General features: G+C 41.5%; 2 non-coding genes across 2 annotated transcripts; one reads left to right on the top strand and one right to left on the bottom strand.

Annotated features, from left to right (window-relative positions):
* Positions 1–5986: 5986 nt before the first annotated feature.
* Positions 5987–6093, top strand: LOC135276631 (U6 spliceosomal RNA). Its single transcript, XR_010344170.1, has one exon. It is a non-coding gene; the product is annotated as a U6 spliceosomal RNA (small nuclear RNA).
* Positions 6094–9420: 3327 nt separating this feature from the next.
* LOC135276634 (U6 spliceosomal RNA) lies at positions 9421–9527 on the bottom strand. Its single transcript, XR_010344173.1, has one exon. It is a non-coding gene; the product is annotated as a U6 spliceosomal RNA (small nuclear RNA).
* Positions 9528–19080: the final 9553 nt, after the last annotated feature.

Raw genomic sequence — 19080 nt, 5'->3', positions numbered from 1 at the left:
ATTGGTAAAGAAAATTCCTCAGGCTAGAGGCAAATGATACCAGGTGGAAAATGAGATTATCAGAAAAGATGAAGATGACCAAAAATGGTAAATATTGAACTAAGTGCAAAAGGCTATCTTGCTCCCCTCATTTACTCTTACTTTATATACATCAAATTGTTTAAAGATGAGAAAAAGTAAAAAGTTCTTTTTTGTGGTGCTCATACCTATATAGGATATATTACATATAATATCTATATCATAAGAGGTAAACATTTTATAGAGGATAAATGGTTGCAAGATTTCTATATTTATGAGTACTAGTACATTATTAACTGAAAATGAACTGCAAAATATTAAGAATGAGTTAAATTCTGAAGGAACTTGAGACACCAAAAAAAATTCAAAAGATCAAATCTTGGAGATGGTTTTTTTGAAAAAAAAAAAAAAAAATCTTAGCCAGTCTTGAGTCTCATCATCCTACAATTTCAGAACTATTATGAACACAAAGGTAATCAAAGAACAGTCCTGCCCAGAAAGAGGAGTTATCCCTAAATATGGTTGCCCTGGGACAGCTGGCCCTCCCTGCTGGACCTCTTCCACGTGGGAGCTTTCGGCAGTGACTCTGTTGCCTTGCTATTCCACCCTATCCAGTGTCCTGACCCAAGAGACAAGGGGTGTCTGCTGCTGTGTCCACATTTGGAGGAGGAAATCTTGATGGTGTCAGTACAGTACGAGCCAGGATGACAGCTCATGCCTGTAATCCCAGCAATTCAGGACACTAAGGCAAAGGATAGCTTAAGATCAGGAGTTGGATACCAGCTTGGACAACATGTGAGACCTTTGCCTCTAAAAAATAAAGTAAAAATAAATACCCTTAGCTGGGCTTGGTGGTGGGCACTTATATTTCCAGGTATTAGGGACACTGAGGTGGGAAGATCCCTTGAGCTCATGAATTCAAGGCTGCAGTGAACTATGCTTGCACTACTGGACTCCAGCCCAGTCACAGAGGGACAATCTTGACTCTAAAAAATACATTGTAAACCTTTGTTCAATATGGGTTATTTTACTTCTTATTTGTTCAATGTATATTTTTATTTTATTTTACTGGTAGCACAATAAACCAGGACATGCGGAAACTAGAAATCACATCCACTTTCCAGTGTTAAAAAGCCTAGACCAGGGAGGTGAGGAGACGGTCCTCATTGGCGTTGAGGATTCAAGAAGAACGAGATGGGCTGGGCAGGAAGCTTTTTACTCGGAATCCGGAGGATGAGCAATGACACCCCTCTCTCCACCTCAAAACTCATCCAGGACATCCACTTCCTGGGAGCAGCAGCAGTGCAGCAGCGCCCCCTGGTGGTTCATGCGCTTCCTTTTGCAGATTACGCACAGCCCTGAGATCCACCTCTCTTTTGCACTTGGGATTTCTTCACTGGATACCAGGTTGAATCAACTTTCCTGTAAAGCAAAAGAAGCGTGAGGTTGCCGGGGGAGGAATGGTGTCATTTCCACCTTTGGCGAGATCCATGACACGTGTTCAGGGGAAGGGCCAGGTCTTACTTTCCACGCAGAGAGGATGCTCTGGCCACGAAGACGCCTGTGGAGAGGTGAGGACCGGCTCTCTACACTGATGGCCAGGAGCCTGAAGACGCGGGGAAGATTTCTCCTCAGCTGTGTCCTATCAGGTTTTTCCAAAAGTCTAGGAGTAAGCCTGCATATTGCCTCTGGTGATGTGAGCTGCATGCACACTTAGAAGTGAGGTCACCCTGCTGGGGGTCCTGGGGCTGCTGGGTGTTCTGGGTGCTCGGTGTACAGAGAGGAAAATGCGGAGGACGCTTTGGGCAAAACAGGAACCATATTTTATAAATCACTTTTTAATTAGCCTTTGTGACATACAATAAAATATAGGACTCCAAAAGGAAAAAAGAAACTATCTAAAATTTGTGTCCTTTAATAAAATGTAAACACCCATTAACCACCAGGGATAGACATTTGGGGGGCAAACCAGAAGCCCCATCATTTGCCCAAGCCCAGCAATAAACTCTTTTCTCTTCTGACTTTTATGATCATCACTTCTTTGTTCTATTTTATAATTTTATTATCTAAAATTAAAATTTAGTCTTACCTTTAGAAATATGCTTTGCTCTCTTTTATTCTACAGATTCTCCTTGAAATGTATATTGTGTGGTAGAGCTTCCCGTAGTGTGCATTTTGCTGATTGCTCCCCGAGGCGTAGTTGAATATGTATTTCTATTACCCGTATTGCCTCTAAATTGGTAATTGGCTATGGAGGTCAGCTTAGCTTCAGGCTTGATTTCTTTTTCACTTGCACTTGTTTGATGGTACTGGATTGTGTTCTTTCATCAAGAGGAAGAACCTCACATTAGTTCTTTCTTCTATTGTGTTATCAATTGTCATTGCTATTCAATGGCTAAATCTGTTAATTCATGATGAATTGCAAAAGAGTTATTATAGTCTAAGTCTCTCATTACTTCCTCATTTATTATCTGATAATTTCTAAAGTGAGAGACTTACCCTCCTCTTCTGTTTGTCTACTACTAAAAACAAGAAACTTGTTTTTTGAGAGACTAAGACAAGCATCTACTCACCTATGACCCAGCAATTGCACTGTTAGTTATAAACCGATAGAAGTGCACATATGTGTGTGCAAAATATATAAAAATATTATTCATAGAAGCACGGTTTGTATAATCTGGATATAAAACAATTGTCTACCAATAGTGAAGGGATGAGAAGTGTGAGCTATTATAAAGTAGAGCATTGGACAGCCATGGGAGTGAATAGGCTACAACCACACACGTCAAGATGATGAGACCCAGGGACGTGACGGTGACTACATAATGTCATTCAACTAGAACTGGCAGAACTAATCTGTGTTAAGAATCAAGAGTGGACTTCTGCCAAGATGGCTGAATAGGAACAGCTCCGATTTGTAGTTCCCAGTGAGAGCAAGCCAGAAGGTGAGTGATCTCCGCATTTCCAACTGATGTCAGGTTCATCTCATTAGGGCTGGTTAGACAGTGGGTGCAGCCCAAGGAGGGCTACTGAGGCAGGGTGGGGTGTCGACTCACCTGGGAAGCCAAGGGGCTGGAGAACTCCCTCTCCTAGTCAAGGGAAGCCATTAGGGACTTTTCCAGACACTCAACACTCTGGCTCATATACTGCACTTTTCCCATGGTCTTCACAACCTGCAAACCAGGAGATTCCCTCTGGTGCCTATAGCACCAGCTCCCAGGGTTTCCAGCACAAAACTGGTGGCTGTTTTGGACACAGCAGTTTTCTTTTTTTTCCTCATACCCCTGTGGCACCTGGAACTCCAGCAAGACAGAACCGCTCATTCCCTTGAAAAAAAGGGAGCTGAAGCCAGGCCAAGTGATCTGGCTCAGCAGATCCCACCTCCACGAAGACCAGCAAGCTAAGATCCACTGGCTTGAAATCCTCACAACCAGCACAGTAGTCTGAGCTCAACCTGGGACATGAGTTCGGTGGGGGAAAGGGGAGTCCGCCATTGCTGAGGCTCAAGTAGGTGGTTTTAACCTTGCCTGTATAAACAAAGCCCCTGGGAAGTTTACACAGCAACAGGGCAGAGCCCACGGCAACTCAGCAGCGCCTCTGCAGGCAGACAGTGACTACACTCCCTTCTTGCTGGGCAGGGCATCTCTGAAAAAAAGGGCAGCCTGTCAGGGACTTATAAAAAAAGCTCCCACCTTCCTGGGATACAGCACCTGGGAAAAGGGGTGGTTGTGGGTTCTGCTTCAGCAGACTTAAATGTCCCTGTCCAGCAGCTCTGAAGGGAGCAACAGATCTTCCAGCACAGCACTTGAGCTCTGATAAGGGACAGACTGCCTCCTCATGTGGCTCCCTGAACCCCATTTATGCTGACCGGGAGACACGTCATACAGGAGAGCTCTGACTGACATCTGGCAGGTACCCTTCTGAGACAAAGCTACCAGAAGAAGGAACAGGCAGCAATCTTTGCTGTTCTGCAGCCCCCTTGGGTGATTCCCAGGCAAGCAGGGTCTGCAGTGGACCTCCAGCAAACTCCAGCAGACCTGAAGCAGAGGGGCCCAATTGTTAGAAGGAATACTAAAAAACAGAAAGAAATAGCTTCAAATCAACAGAAAGGACATCCACTCAGAGACCCCATCCAAAAGTCACCAACTTCAAAGACCAAAGGTAGATAAATTCATGAAGATTGGAAGAAACCAGCACAACAAGGCTGAAATTGCCCAAAATCACAACACCTCTTCTCCTCCAAGGGATCACAATTTCTCACCAGCAAGGGAACAAAACTGGATGGAGAGTGAGTTTCATGAATTGACAGAAGCAGGCTTCAGAAGGTGGGTAATAACAAACTTCTTCTAGCTAAAGGAGCATGTTCTAACCCAATGCAAGGAAACTAAGAACCTTGAGAAAAGGTTAGATGAAATGCTAACTAGAATAACCAGCAAAAAGAACATAAACGACTTGATGGAGCTGAAAAATCCAGAGTGTCTACTCTAGGGTGGGGGAGGGTGGTTCATACAGAGTAGGTCCCAAAGGTGTTTCCAGGAGGCTGTGACTGCTGTACTTTGATGTGGGTGTTGTTTGCCCGAGTGTTCACTTTGTGAAAATCCACTTCCCGCTTGTGGATTGTCCCCTTTTCTCCATGCATGCTGTCCTTCACTCACATATACATTTCTGATGTTTTCAAGCAATTCTATCTACAGTAAGAAGAATCACTCCTACTGTACATCCTTGGAAATGCTGCATTGAAAAAATTACTGCATTTTTTAAATTCCAGGAAATAAATACATATAAAGAAGAGAATCTACAAGAAGAGCAGTAGGCCCTGGAGCTGACACCAGAACAGCTTTTGTAATGGCTGCCGAGCCAGGAACTAGGAATCAAAACCCAAACAGGCCCATGGGAGGTGGAGGATGTGAAATGATGCCCCAGTAGTGAATGAATGAATGAGTCATGGGCAGTGGCTCATGGCTTGGCTGGCCAGTCACCAACTTGAAGAAAACAGAGTTGGAAAATTGGGAGGGGGAGGAGAGAGGTACACATAGACCTCCTCCTATAGGCAGAGAGTGTGAAGATAGTGGTTGTATGTGGATGCCTACAAGAGGATCTTTAGGGGATGGAGCTCCCTGTAATAAGGTGGGCAAGATGGCTTGATGGATGAGGCCACTCAGCCACAGAGGGCTTGCTCATGGAGTCCCTGCACAAAATGGCCATGATGACTGGGATGGACACTGCGTGGGCACAGCAATTGAGTCAACACTCACCAAGGATGACCTGGCAGCTGCCACCGTTGAGGGCCCAGCATGCCAAAAGCAGCTGTTTCTTTGGATGAAAAAATAAAACAGGCAATGGTAATTAAGAATAAAATAGCATTATGACAAATAAATATGCCACTAAAGATACAGTAGAGGTTTAAATAATTGTGAAACTATGAACAAGATTATGTCAACGGGAAGAACTTACCACAAGTAAAGAAGTTAAAATGGTTGCAAAACTTTATTTCCCTTCAGGCATATCCAGAATGTTTTACAGATAAGTTCTACCAAAACTTCGAAGAAGGTTACTGAACTTATACATAATATTCAACAGAATGCAGAAACATGGAGAAAGCCAGTAATTCATTATTGTTTATGCATAAATCACATAGATTCTAAAGCCAGCTAGGGAATACATAAGAGAAAAGCATGACAGGGTAATCACTTCTAAGCAATTAGAGGTAAAAATACTGAGAAAAATAGTAGTAGACTGTGTCCACCAATGAACTGTAAACAAATTAAATATCCTGCCTAGGTTATGTATACCAAGAATACAAGAATAGTTAAACTTTAAATCTGTAATGCATTTTACCACTTAATTAAAGAATAAAAGACAGAGATAATCACATTTCACTAGACACAAAAATTACTGCAGATGAAATCCAACAGTTCCTCTCACTCACATTTCTTTAGTTATCTCCACTTTTAATAACTTGTGATCAGTGATCACTTTGGCAGCACATAGATTAAAATTGGAACAATACAAAGAAGATCAGCATGGCCACTGCACAAGGCTGACACGCAAATTTTTGAAGCATTCCATATTTTTAAAATCTCAATAATTTAGGTATCGAAGAAACATACCTCAAAATAATAAAAGTCATCTATAGCAGACCCACAACCAATATCATACGTAACGGGCAAAAGCTGGAAACATTCCTCTTTAACACTAGCATGAGACAAAGATGCCCTCTCTCATCACTCTTATTCAACATAATATTAGAAGTTCTGGCCAGGGCAATCAGGTAAGAGAAAGAAAGGATATTCAAATAGGAAGAGAAAAAGTTAAATTGCTTTTGTTTGCAAATGGCATGATCCTATATCTAGAAAACCCAATTGTCTCAGCAGAAAAGCTTCTTAAGCTGAGAAATAACTCCAGTAAAGTCTCAAGACACAAAATCAGTGTGCAAAAGTCATAAGCATTCCTATACACCAACAACAGATAAGCAGAGAGTCAAATCATGAATAAACTTCTATTCAAGGTTGCCAAAAACAGAATAAGATGCCTAGGAATGCAGCTAACAAAGGAATTAAAGGATCTCTTCAAAGAGAACTACAAACCTCTGCTCAAGGAAATCAGAGATGGCACAAACAAATGGAAAAAGACTCCATGCTCATGGATAGGAAGAATCAATATCGTGAAAATGGCCATATTGCCCAAAGTGATGTATAGATTCAATGCTATTCTTATTAAACTACCATTTACATTTTTCACAGAATTAGAATAAATGATTTTAAAATTCATATAGAACCAAAAAAAGCTTGTAAGCCAAGACAATCTTAAGCAAAAAGAACAAAACTGGAGGCATCATGCTACTCCACTTCAAACTATACTACAAGGCTACAGTAACCAAAACAGCATGATACTGGTACAAAAACAGGCACATAGACCAATGGAACAGAATAGACAACTCAGAAATAAGACCGCATATGTACAACTATGTGATCTTCGACAAACCTGACCAAAACAAGCAACCAGGAAAATATTTCTTATTTAATAAGTGGTGCTGGGAGAACTGGCTAGCCATATGCAGAAAATTGAAACTGGACCCCTTTCTTACACATTATACAAATATTAACTAATATGGTTTAAAGACATAAATGTAAAACCCAAAACTATAAAAACCCCAGAAGAAAATCTAGGTAATACCATTCAGGACATAGGAACAGTCAAAGATTTCACAACAAAAACATGAAAAGCAATTGGAACAAAAGCCAAAATTGGCAAATGGGATCTAATTAAACTAAAGAGCTTCTGCATAGCAAAACAAATGATTACCAGAATGAACAGACAACCTACAAAGTCGGCAGGGGGGGGAATTGCAATATATCCATCTGACAAAGGTCTAATATCCAGAATCTCCAAGGAACTTAAATAAATTTACAAGAAAAACAACAAACAACCCCATTAAAAAGTGGGCAAAGGACATAATCAGACAGTTCTCAAAAGAAGACTTCCTAAAAGAAGATGGCTAGCACACCTATGAAAAAAAAGCTCATCACTGACCATTAGAGAAATGCAAATCAAAACCACAGTGAGATATCATCTCACACCAGCCATAATGGAGATTATTAAAAAGTCAAGAAATAGCAGATGCTGGTGAGTTTGCAGAGAAATAGGAATGCTTTTACACTGTTGGTGGAGATGTAAACTAGTTCAACCATTGTGGAGGATGGTGTGACCATTCCTCAGAATTGAGAACCAGAAATGCTATTTAACCCAGCAATCCCATTACCGAGTATACACACAAAGGAATATAAATCATTATATTACAAAGATACATGCTCACATATGTTCATTGCAGCACTATTCACAATAACAATGACATGGAATCAACCCACATGCCCATCAATGATAGACTGGATAAAGAAAAATGTGGAACACATACACCATGGAATACTATGCAGCCATAAAAAGGAATAACATCATATCCCTTACAGGGACATGGATGGAGCCAGAAGCCATTATCCTCAGCAAACTAATTCAGATACAGAAAAACAAACAACTATAGCATGTTCTCACTTACAAGTGCAAGCTGAATAATGAGAACACATGAGCACATGTAGGGGAGAAACACACCGTGGGGCCTGTCATGGAGTAGCTTCAGGGAGGGAGAATATTAGGAAAAAGAGTTATGCATGCTGGGCTTAATACCTAGATGATGGGGTGATAGGCGCAGCAAACTACCATGGCACACATTTGTCTATGTGACAACCCTGTAGAACCTATACACATACCCTGGAATTTATAATAAAAATTAAAATAAAAGAAGAAGTTGTGATCAGATTGGGCCTGCCAAGATAATCCAAAATAATCTCCCCATCACAAAGTCCAAACCCTTAATCATATCTGTAAGTCCCTTTGGTTCTATAAGGTAACATATTTAAAAGTTCTGGGACTTAAGGTTTGGATATATTTGTGAGGTTATTATTCTGGGTTTCACAGTGAATATGATGGCTGAAAAAAGTACTGCCCTGGAGTGTCAGATGCTAAAGACAAATGGTGAACTTAAAGGTAGCAACAGCAGAAACACAGATCATCTGAACATCAGCTGTGTTAGAATGTAGCTGATTTCTCCTAAATACCTACAGCAATCAGAAGAAAGAGCATCATAGATGAGCTCAGGGAAAAGCAATGTGAAAGGAGAAATTTGTGGCTGGAAAATCCATCTTTCAAGAGTAAGAGTAAAATAAGGACATTTTAATATAATTGGGACCATTGGTTTATTGACAAAATTCCTACTCTAAAAATATTTAGGTCATAAAATATGGAAGGAAGGGAGGGAGGGAGGGAAAGAGAAAGAAAGAAAGGTAATCACAGGTACACATAAATAAATATTGTCATTATAAAATATTAATAACATAGAGTTCAAATGAAAAAATAATGTAAAGTACTTAATATGTTGGATTATTATCTCCTCATCCATATTCCCATCCCTACCTAGGCTGTGCCATCCATGAGATCTGAGGAACATCGATTTCTTTTTCTCATACTCAAGTCCATAGAGTACAGTAGCCAGGATAAAGTAGGGGGTTGATGAACGTTTACCAAGTAAAAATGTTTCCTGGAGATAATTAACAGGCCAGGAATTGTGATGCATAAGCACAATTCAAAACCAGCTGAGGGGAGTGACATGAGAGAGCATGGTGGCAAAGGAAACTCCAGGAGCCCAACCCAACACAAGAGGGATGGCACAAGAGACAATGTGCTTGTGAAACAGCACACACACACTCACACACACACACACTCACATACAAAAAAAAAAAATCTTGAGGAGAGTTGTTAAACCACAGATTCCTGGACTGCACCAATAGATATTCTGATTGGGTTGACAATCAAGTGTATTGAAACTCTGAAAAACCTTCAAAGTTTTTTTTTTTAATGGAATGCTTCATGAATTCGCATGTCATCATTGCACAGGGACCATGCTAATCTTCTCTGTATCGTTCCAATTTTAGTATATGTGCTGCCAAAGCGAACACAAAATCTTCAAAGATTTATAGCAACCAAGTGAATGCAGAAAATAAAAATATCTGGAATTCAGTAGCAGAGCTTAGTGGGATCACAACGTACCCTTGGCCCATTTCTCCTTCTCCAGGTCATCAGTGGTCTTGAAGACAGCAGCCTGGGTTCCTAGGGTGGGGTCCTGGTGCCAGATGGAGCTGAGCAGATCTTGCTCTCAAAGAACTCTTTTTTTTTTTCTCCTGTTGGGCAACTCCCTGAAGGATGAACAGAAATTTTACATTTTCCCCCTACTTCGATCTGTCTCAGGGCAGAGAGTCAGCCAAGCTAGAGAGCATTTGATAAAAAATAAAATAAAAAACTTTTTTTTTCTTTTTTTTTTGAGATGGCGTTTCACTCTTGTTACCCAGGCTGGAGTGCAATGGTGCAATCTCGGCTCACCGCAACCTCCGCCTCCTGGGTTCAGGTAATTCTCCTGCCTCAGCCTCCTGAGTAACTGGGATTACAGGCACGCGCCACCATGCCCAGCTAATTTTTTGTATTTTTAGTAGAGACGGGGTTTCACCATGTTGACCAGGATGGTCTCGATCTCTTGACCTCGTGATCCACCCACCTCGGTCTCCCAAACTGCTGGGATTACAGGCGTGAGACACCGCGCCCAGCCCAATAAAAAACTTTTAAAAGTCAGTGAGTCAGCAGCTACTTCTGGGGCCAAAAAAAAAAAAAAAAAAAAAATCAATTGAGGAAAGTAATAGATACACAGAAAAGACTGGAAGGGAAAGATGGGAGTGAGATGCTCTGGGGAAGTAGGGTTTTGGAAAGCTTCCATATGGGAAAGTAGATAGCCTTGTAAATAACTAGTGAGGGGCACATGCTCACGAGGCACCCAAGAAGGTCCCTTGTTCACACCTCTAGCTGACTGTCAATCGCTGGATAAGCAAGAAGTAAAGGCAAAGGAAGAGTTGTAAACTGCCCAACTGACTGTTGAAGGCATGATCCCAACACACCCACAAAGCCTGGGTGAAAAGACTGGAAATTTTTCTTTTTGGCTCAAAACATATAAGAAAATCTCTGTCAAAACACTAGAATACCACTGAGCTGAAAGAACAGAGATATCAGTGACAACACACAATAAAGAATACAGTCTGTACAAAAATAGTTTAGAATATATAATTTTCAGAGTTACCACCTTATAATATCAAATGTCAGGTTTTCAACTTCAAAAACCATGATTTATGCATATATGAAAGTATGACCCATTCACAGGAAAAGCAATGGACATAAACTGTTCCTGAAGAATGCCAAGCACTGGACTGACTTACTAGACAATGACTTTAAATCAACTGTCTTAAACATAGTCAAAGAGCTGAAGAAAACCATGGACAAATAACTAAAGAAAATCAGGAGAACTACATTTCACTAAATGGTGAAAATCAATACACAGGTAAAAATTGTGAAAAGGAACCAAATGAAATTCTAGAGCTGAAATGTACAGGAAGCAAAATGGAAGATTTACTAGAGGGCTTTAAGAGCAGATTTCAGTATGCAGAATAAAGAATCAGTAAATGCAAACATAAGTCAATTGAAATTGTCCCATTTGAGGAGCAGAAGGGAAAAAGTATGAAGAAAAATCAACAGAAGAGATCTGAGAGGCAACATCAAGCATATGCATTTGGGGAATCCCCAGAAGGGAGAGGAAAGAAGTGGGGAGAAAGAATACTTGAAGAAATAAAGACTCTAAACTTCTGAAATTTTATTGAAAACAGGAATCTGGTTATCCAACATACTCAAACTTTTAAAGCAGCATAAATTAAAAGATGTCCACACTGAGAGACATTATAATCAAACTGTCAAAAGTCAAAGACAAACACAGCATCTTGAAAACAAGAGAAGGGACTCACTGAGTACAAGGATCCTCCATGAGATTAACACCCCAGTGTTCTTCAGAAACCATGGAGTTCAGAAGACATTGGCAGGACAAACTTAAAAGTGCAGGGAAAAAAAAACAAAAACAAAAACAAAAATCTGTCAACTGAGAGTTGTATATCTGGCAAAACTCTCCTTCTGAAATAATAGAGAAATTCAGTGATTCACAGGTAAAGAAAAGCTGATGACATTTGTCTCTACTAAACCTATTTTACAATTAATGCTAAATGGAGCTTTTTCGTTCATGCTGAAGTAAAAGTATATTAGATAGCAACTTGAAGCCATATGAAACAAGAAAACTACACAGCTAAAAGTAACTTCATAGGTAAAAAGAAAAGCAAATATGGGGGGCAGGGGGTGGTTTGTAACTCCTCTATTGTTTTCTCTATTTAATGTAAAAGAAAATGCCCATCAACTGATAAAAAACATGTAATCTATTCTGCAATGCAATATCATTTGACCATAAAAGGAATAATGTAGTGATACATGCTACAACTTGGGTGAACCTTGAAAACATGTCAAATGAAAGAAGTCAGTCACAGAAGGCCATATATTGCATGATTTAATTTGCATAAAATATTCAGAAGAAGCAAATCTAGAGAGGCAGAAACTGGGTGCTGGGGGCTGGTGGCAGGGGAGAGTGGAAGGTGACTGCTTAATGGGTACAGAGTTTCCTTCCTGGTGATGAAAATGCTCTGGAACTCTATAGTGATGATGGCTACATAGCATTGTGAATCTACTAAATGTTATTGCATTGTACACTTAAATGGTTACAATGGCAAATTTTGTCTTTATGTGTATTTTATCACAATAAAAAAGAGGCTGGCAAATATATTCCGAGTCTGCTTGTGAATCTGCCCATCTGTCTTTTCCTCTTGGGATTTCAACCCCTATTCAGAGCTCACCCTTGGTCTTCTACAAGTGGAAAGCCTCCTTTCAGAACATGGTCCAAGATGAGGCAAGTCCAAACCCCAAAATGACTGTCTGTCTTGGATCTAAATGCTCAGATGTAACTCTGGGGCTAACTTTAGGGGCAGTTTCCAAATAAGATGACTCACTGGGAGGGACAATATTTGGCTTTAATGTTAGGGAAGTTATGTTTGCATTTCTAAAAAGGATCCTGCTTACCAGTGAATATATGATTTTTGTCTGTGCAGGATGGAGTTCTCATCAGAGGAATAAAAGACATGACTGACCCACCCATCTGCCACCCCAGGAAGTAGTTAGACTTTACCTTTGCCCATCCTTCAGTTGTATTCCACTAGACGTGGACCCTCTACAAGTGTGAACGTTCCTAGTCTCAGCTCTTCTGCTGTTAAGGAGTCTCCACTGGTGTGACTCTTGCCTAGATGGGCTCTGCAGGAGGCTGAGTGTCTCCTAATTCTCAAGGCTGACATTCAGTGCACCCAGACCAAGCCTCAAAGCTTTCAGGTGCTCAGATTTTCATCTGAGAAATAAAAGAATCCATCTGCTTCTTTCAGGTGTAGTGGCAATTACATATATTGTATACATTGCATATAATTATATATAACTATTGTATACATTGCATATAATTATATAACACACACACACACATATACAGCACCATACATATGACAATCAGTAATCTATATATTGATGTTCTTAATGTTGCCTTTATTGCTCATCTGAACTCTATAACCAAAAATTGGATCATGGATTGTGGAGGAAGAACTCATTTCTTTTCTCTGGTGGAGCCCTCAGCAGGCATTTCTGCCCTTTGGGTCCAAATGAGAAAGTAGCTTTAGCCTGAGGCAGGAAGAAGATCTGGACTACTATTGTTTTGCTATTATTATTATTATTATAGAGATAAGGTCTTGCTATGTTGCCCAGGCTGGAGTGCTGTGACTATTCACAGCTGTGATCATAGTGCACTGTATCCTTGAACTTCTGAGCTCTTTCAATGTTCCTGCCTCAGCCTCCTGAGTAGCTGGGACTACAGGTGCATGTCACCATGTCTGGCCTTATTTCATTATTATTTTATTTCAAATGTTTTATTTTTAATGTTAAAATACATGTTTTTATATTACAAAAGTGAAACCCTATTTGATCACAGAAGACTTTAAAATGCACAGATAGATCGAAAGATATCACGTAAGCCTTTCTTTAAAAACTCACTGCTACTATACTGTTGAACCTTTGTAGACTGCAGCACAAATGGTGGTCCCTGGAGCTGTCTTGTGCAGTGGTGCTGATTTTCATTTTGTATATATTTATATACATGCTGTAATTTTACAAAGTTGCATTCATCTGTTGTGAGTTATCTTGGATATTGCTTTTTAATGTCTTATTATACAAGTAGTTTTCCATGTTATAAACTCTGCATAAAGTTTATAGACTTTTACAAGCCACATCCCATTTCAGATAAGAAGATATAACCCAACTTCTTTTGGATCCATTTGCTTTCATTTTGTCTTGTAAATAATGTTTTGACAAGCATCTTTAGATAGAAAGATTCTTCTATGTTTGAAATTTAAAAAAATACATAGACTATTCAAATGATAAATATTAGGTCACAGACTTTTAAACATTTCTAAGTCTCTTCATACACATTGCCATGTTGCTTCACTGAATAGTTGTACTGATGTATTCCACCTCACCTTCCAGTACATGCTAGGACTCAAGGCTATTTACTGTTCTGGATCACAGAGCAGTGTTGGGGGTAAATATTGAGTGAAATCACAGGGTCTTGAGGGCAACCACCTTAGAGAAGACCATTACCTTTTCATTAGGCAAAGCTGGATTAACTTCACCAAATGTGGTCGAATGTAACTGGCAAATAATTCTCAGCAGAATTTAGGTGTTCGGTGTCTTTAGCTTCATCAGGATCTGCTCAGATGTCCCCATTCCAATTTTCAGCATCCCATTTATTCCCAATCAATGACTTCACTGAAATAACAGATATTCTTTGAGATTGGGATTTGTTTTGTGTTTTAATTTAGCCACCAACAGGATGAGACTCTGGGGCTTATTTTTCAGAAATAAAAATAATCTCCTGCAGCTACAGGAGATTAAGATTTCATTTGAAGGAATCACAAAAACTTTTAGAAGAGATTTATGTGGCTCATGAGCTGGAAGTTTGCAGCCCTGAGTTCATCCTTTTATTTCCCCATTTCATCCAGCACTATTGGTAGCAATCAGCCAATCACCTTATACTTGCTAGTTTAACAAAGTCTTCTAAGGTCTCAAATGCATGGTCACCCAGATCTTATAAGTATTTGATTAGGTCTATCTGATAGTGATATTCTGAGTATTAGTACTCTCTGTACTACTGGAAATAGAGTCATTTGTGGCTTTAAATCTAAATAGATTACAGAACCAATTCAAGAACACCCCCCCCCCACTACCACCACTGCACCAAAATTCAGTAAATTTATTCTTAAAATTCTGTTCCAGTGTCCCTGTGACCCAGAAAGCTGGGCTGTGCATGGTCTGAAAACTGGCAGGCTAAGGACAGCTGGCTCAGCTAGGTGCACTATGCACTGGTGGGTCAGCAGCCCACAATGCTGCTGGGTTTACGGGCGCCAAGCCCATTCTGAGTGGCACACACTGAGTCAGGCTCCAGCCAGCGTTATGTTGAATAAAAGTGATAAAATCTGGCATCTTGTTTTGTTCCAGTTCTTAGAGGAAAGACTTTTAAATATTCTCTGTTCAGTGTGATGTTAGCTGTGGGTTTGTCACATGTAGCCTTTATTATTTGAGTTATGTTTCTTCTATACCTAGTTTGTGGAGGGTTTTTATCATGGGGATGTTGAATTTCACCAAATGCCTTTTTTCAGCACCTATTGAAACGACCATGTGGTTTTTGGTGTTGGTTCTGTTAATGTGATGAATCTTGTTTATTGATTTGCAAATATTGAAGCACTTTGTATCCCTGGGATGAATCCCACTTGATCATGGTGCATGATCTTTTTAATGTGTTGTTGAGTTTAGTTTGCTGGTATTTTGTTGTAAATTTTTTGAATTTATGTTGATCTGGAATATTGGCCTGTAGCTTTCTTTTATTGTGTCCTTGTATGCTTTTGGTATCAGGGTAATCCTGGCCTCATAAAATGAGTTTGAAAGCATTCCCTCCACTTCAAATTTTGTTGAATAGTTTGAGTAGAATTATCATTAATTCTTTAAATGTTTGCTCTAATTCAGCAGTGAAGCTATCAGGTTCTGGGCTTGTCTTTAATGAGAGAGATTTATTATGGCTTTGATCTCATTACTCATTATTGCTTTGTTGATGTTTTCTGTTTCTTCATGGTTCAATCTTGTAGGTGGTGTACCTAAGGAATGTATCCATTTCCTCAAGGTTTTTCAATTTATTGGCATATAGTAGTTCATCACAGGCTCCATGCAAGCTTTCCCAACCCACAGGACAAAGCTCCAAGGATAGCTTTGAATATGGCCCAAATTTGTAAACTTTTTTCAAACAATATGAATTTTCTGTGCTTTTTTTTTTTTTTTTTTTTTTTTTTTTTTTAGTTCATCACCTATCCTTAGTGTTAGTGTATTTTACTAATGGCCCAAGACAATTCTTCTTCTTTCAAAGTGGCCCAGGGAAGCCAAAAGATTGGACACCCCTGCTCTAATGAATTTTTGTATTTTTGTGGCTTCAGTTGTTGTCTCTCCTTTTTCATTTCTGATTTTATTGATTTAGGTTTTCTCTCTTTTTCCTTAGTCTAGCTAAAGCTTTGTCCATTTGGTTTCTCTTTTCAAAAAAAAACCAACTTTATGTTTCCTTAATCTGCATTTTTAGTCTCAATTTTATTTCCTTCTGTTCTGATATTTATTATTTCTTTTCTTCTACTAAATTTGGGGTTGACAGGAGGCGGAGGTTGCGGTGAGCCGAGATCGCGCCATTGCACTCCAGCCTGGGTAACAAGAGCGAAATTCCGTCTCAAAAAAAAAAAAAAAAAAAAAATTGGGGTTGATTTGTTCTTATTTTTGTAGTTCCTTGTGGTGCATTGTCAAATTGTTTATTTGAAGTCGTTCTGCTTTTTTGATGTAGGTGTTTATTTCCATAAACTTCCCTCTTAGTGCTGCCTTTGCTGTATCCCGTAGAGTTAGTATGTTGTATTTCCATTTTCGTTTAAGAAATTTTACTTTTTTCTTAATTTCTTCCTTCACTTACTAGTCATTCAAGAGCATTTTCTTCTTCTTTTTTTTTCTTTGAGAAGGAGTCACGCTCTGTCATCCTGGCTGGAGTGGAGAGCAGTGGCATGCTCTCGGCTCACCACAACCCCTGCCTCCCAGGTTCAAGTGATTCTTGTGCCTCAGCTATCCGAGTAGCTGGGATTGCATTCACGCGGCTCCACGGCTGGCTAATTTTTGTATTTTTAGTAGATGTGGGGTTTCACCATGTTGGTGAGGCTGGTCTCGAATTCCTGACCTCGTGATCCGCCTCCCTCGGCCTCCCAAAGTTCTAGGATTACACGCATGAGCCACCGATTACTGGCCGAGCATCTTTGTTTAATTTCCATGTGTTTGTGTCCTGCGTGAGGTTTCTAGACGTGGACACAGGGAGGCCTGGGCCCGAGGCGCAGCTGGCCAGAGCCCTGGTGTCTGCCCCTCATCCTTCACAGCCTCCTCCTCCCAGGGAAGCTCCGCGCCTGTCCTCAAAGCAGAGAGTGGTTTCCAAACGGACCCTCACCCCCGATTGGGGGCTCCTGGGGTCGCCAGGCACCAAGGGCCGCACCCACGCGGACCCGGTCTCTCCTCCAGGCTCGGCTGCGCCTCGAGGGCGGCGAGCAGCTCGGCTCTGAGGGAGGCCCCGGGCGGCGCTGCCCAACTCGGACAGCCTTCCTGGCCCACCCGGAAGCTGAGTTTCAGGGCTTCCCGGAGAGGCCAGCCCAGATTCGGAGCGGAGGGTTTCTCTGGTAGCGAACTCCGGAGAGAAGCAGCCCCGGTTCCCGGAGTCCGGGACCACCGCTGGGCGGGAGCGCGCTCGGATCTCGCAGCTGCTACAGCCTCGCGGGCTCCTCCTGGACTACAAGCCTCAGACATTTAGTGGCAGCTCTGCACGCTTAAAGCGGCGGTTTCTCTGCCAGGGCTGCGGTTTGCGGTTTCATCTTGGTGTACGGAGAGGCTTCTTTCTTCCTTTTCTGGAGGAGTCAGTGGTTAGAGCCCACTTTGTGGTTAGAAGACGACTCTGGTGTCCATCCCCAACCAGATCTGAGATCGCAGCCTTGTTCCCTGTCAGTCCCAGTTCCTCGGTAAGGGCTCGGTAGCTCCCTCCAGAGAAGGCTGGACGAAGTTGCCAAAGCAGCTGGGTCAAAAGTGTTGCCATGTCGGATGGAGCGGTACCCACGGGGGTGTGGAGTTTGGGAGGAAAAGCCGGGGTCCCATAGTGTGGGGAAGGGGGCGCATGGTCAAACCAGATTGGGCAGAGCCCTCAGTATTTAGAGATCTCGAGTTGGGACGGAAACCCTGAGCTGGGGGCTCTGGGTGCAAACTCCTTTCGGCATGACCTCCTGTCAGGTTTGGCTGTGGTTTCTCATCTGCAGGTACAGGTCACTGACTGCCCTTCAACATCGCCCATCTGTCCATCTCTTCTCCTGACCCCAGTTCACTACAGGAGACGGAACTGGGTGCTGGAGAGTGGGGAATCCAGGAATCAGAGGGCTCACACCTGGGTAAAGCGTATTGAAAACAGGTTCCAGGGCTGACTGTTGATTCTACTACACTGGGTCTGTTTTTATTATGAAGTTTCCCTTCTTCTCCCTTTACTTCCAATGATAAAGTATAACACGTTTTAAGGTCTTTAAAACATATGTAACCCTTTTCACTCAGTAACTATACTGACTCTTAAGTGTCCATTCTCTAGTCAAGGATTATACCTCTCTCTCCTACCCCCCACCAGTGCTGGGTCTGGTCTAACCCGCCCACACTGTCACCTCCACCCCACCCCAGCACCTTTCCCTATAAATTCTTCCTTTTTCTCTATGCTTTCCCATTATGTTTGCACTTGCTATGAAATAAGGAATAGCTTCCCAATTCTGGTTGTGTCTTCCTACCCTTAGGAGATTTCTCGCTCTGAGCTGAGAATCTCACTGGGCACGTCCTTCCTTGCCAGAAGATTCAGCAGCGGATGCCCTGGGCTCAGTGAGCTCCAAAATACTGCATTGTCCACCAGAATGCATTTTTTTCCTGTTTCCAGACAGGCTGGAAACTTGCAGGACAGTGCAAGGGCCTCGAGGTACCTCCTGGGTGCAAAAGGAGTAACTTGCCCCTATCTGCTTGCTGACAGGGATTCTCTGCAGAGCAGAGGGAACCTCAGATCACTAGGGAGGAGCTGCACAAGAGCCCTGGGCCCTCCCTGGCCTGGAGACTCCTTCTCTGGGTCTGATGTATGGACACCTTCTCTTTACTAGAACCAGCAAAAAGAACAAGTCATTTTCTTTCTGCAATTCTCTCAAGACACTCTTACCCCTAGGCTTCCCAGGGCTCAGAGATGACCTCCCTGGAACATAGTCATCTGGGGAAACCAAAAAGTCTCTTAGGCTCTGTCCTCCCAGGAAGCGATCTGCACCTACCCCACAGAGGGTTACAGACACTTTGGAGCCAGATATGGATAAAAAATGACTGATTTTACCCGTAATCAGTATAAATTTTATTACCCTTCTCTGCAATTGATAGAAGTAA

Source organism: Aotus nancymaae, unplaced genomic scaffold (genome assembly GCF_030222135.1).
Source record: "Aotus nancymaae isolate 86718 unplaced genomic scaffold, 86718_ANA_hifiasm-v0.15.2.pri h1tg000027l, whole genome shotgun sequence".
Taxonomy (NCBI): Eukaryota; Metazoa; Chordata; class Mammalia; order Primates; family Aotidae; genus Aotus; species Aotus nancymaae.
The sequence above is the reverse complement of the archived record's forward strand: the minus strand, read 5'-3'. Positions and strand labels throughout refer to the sequence as shown.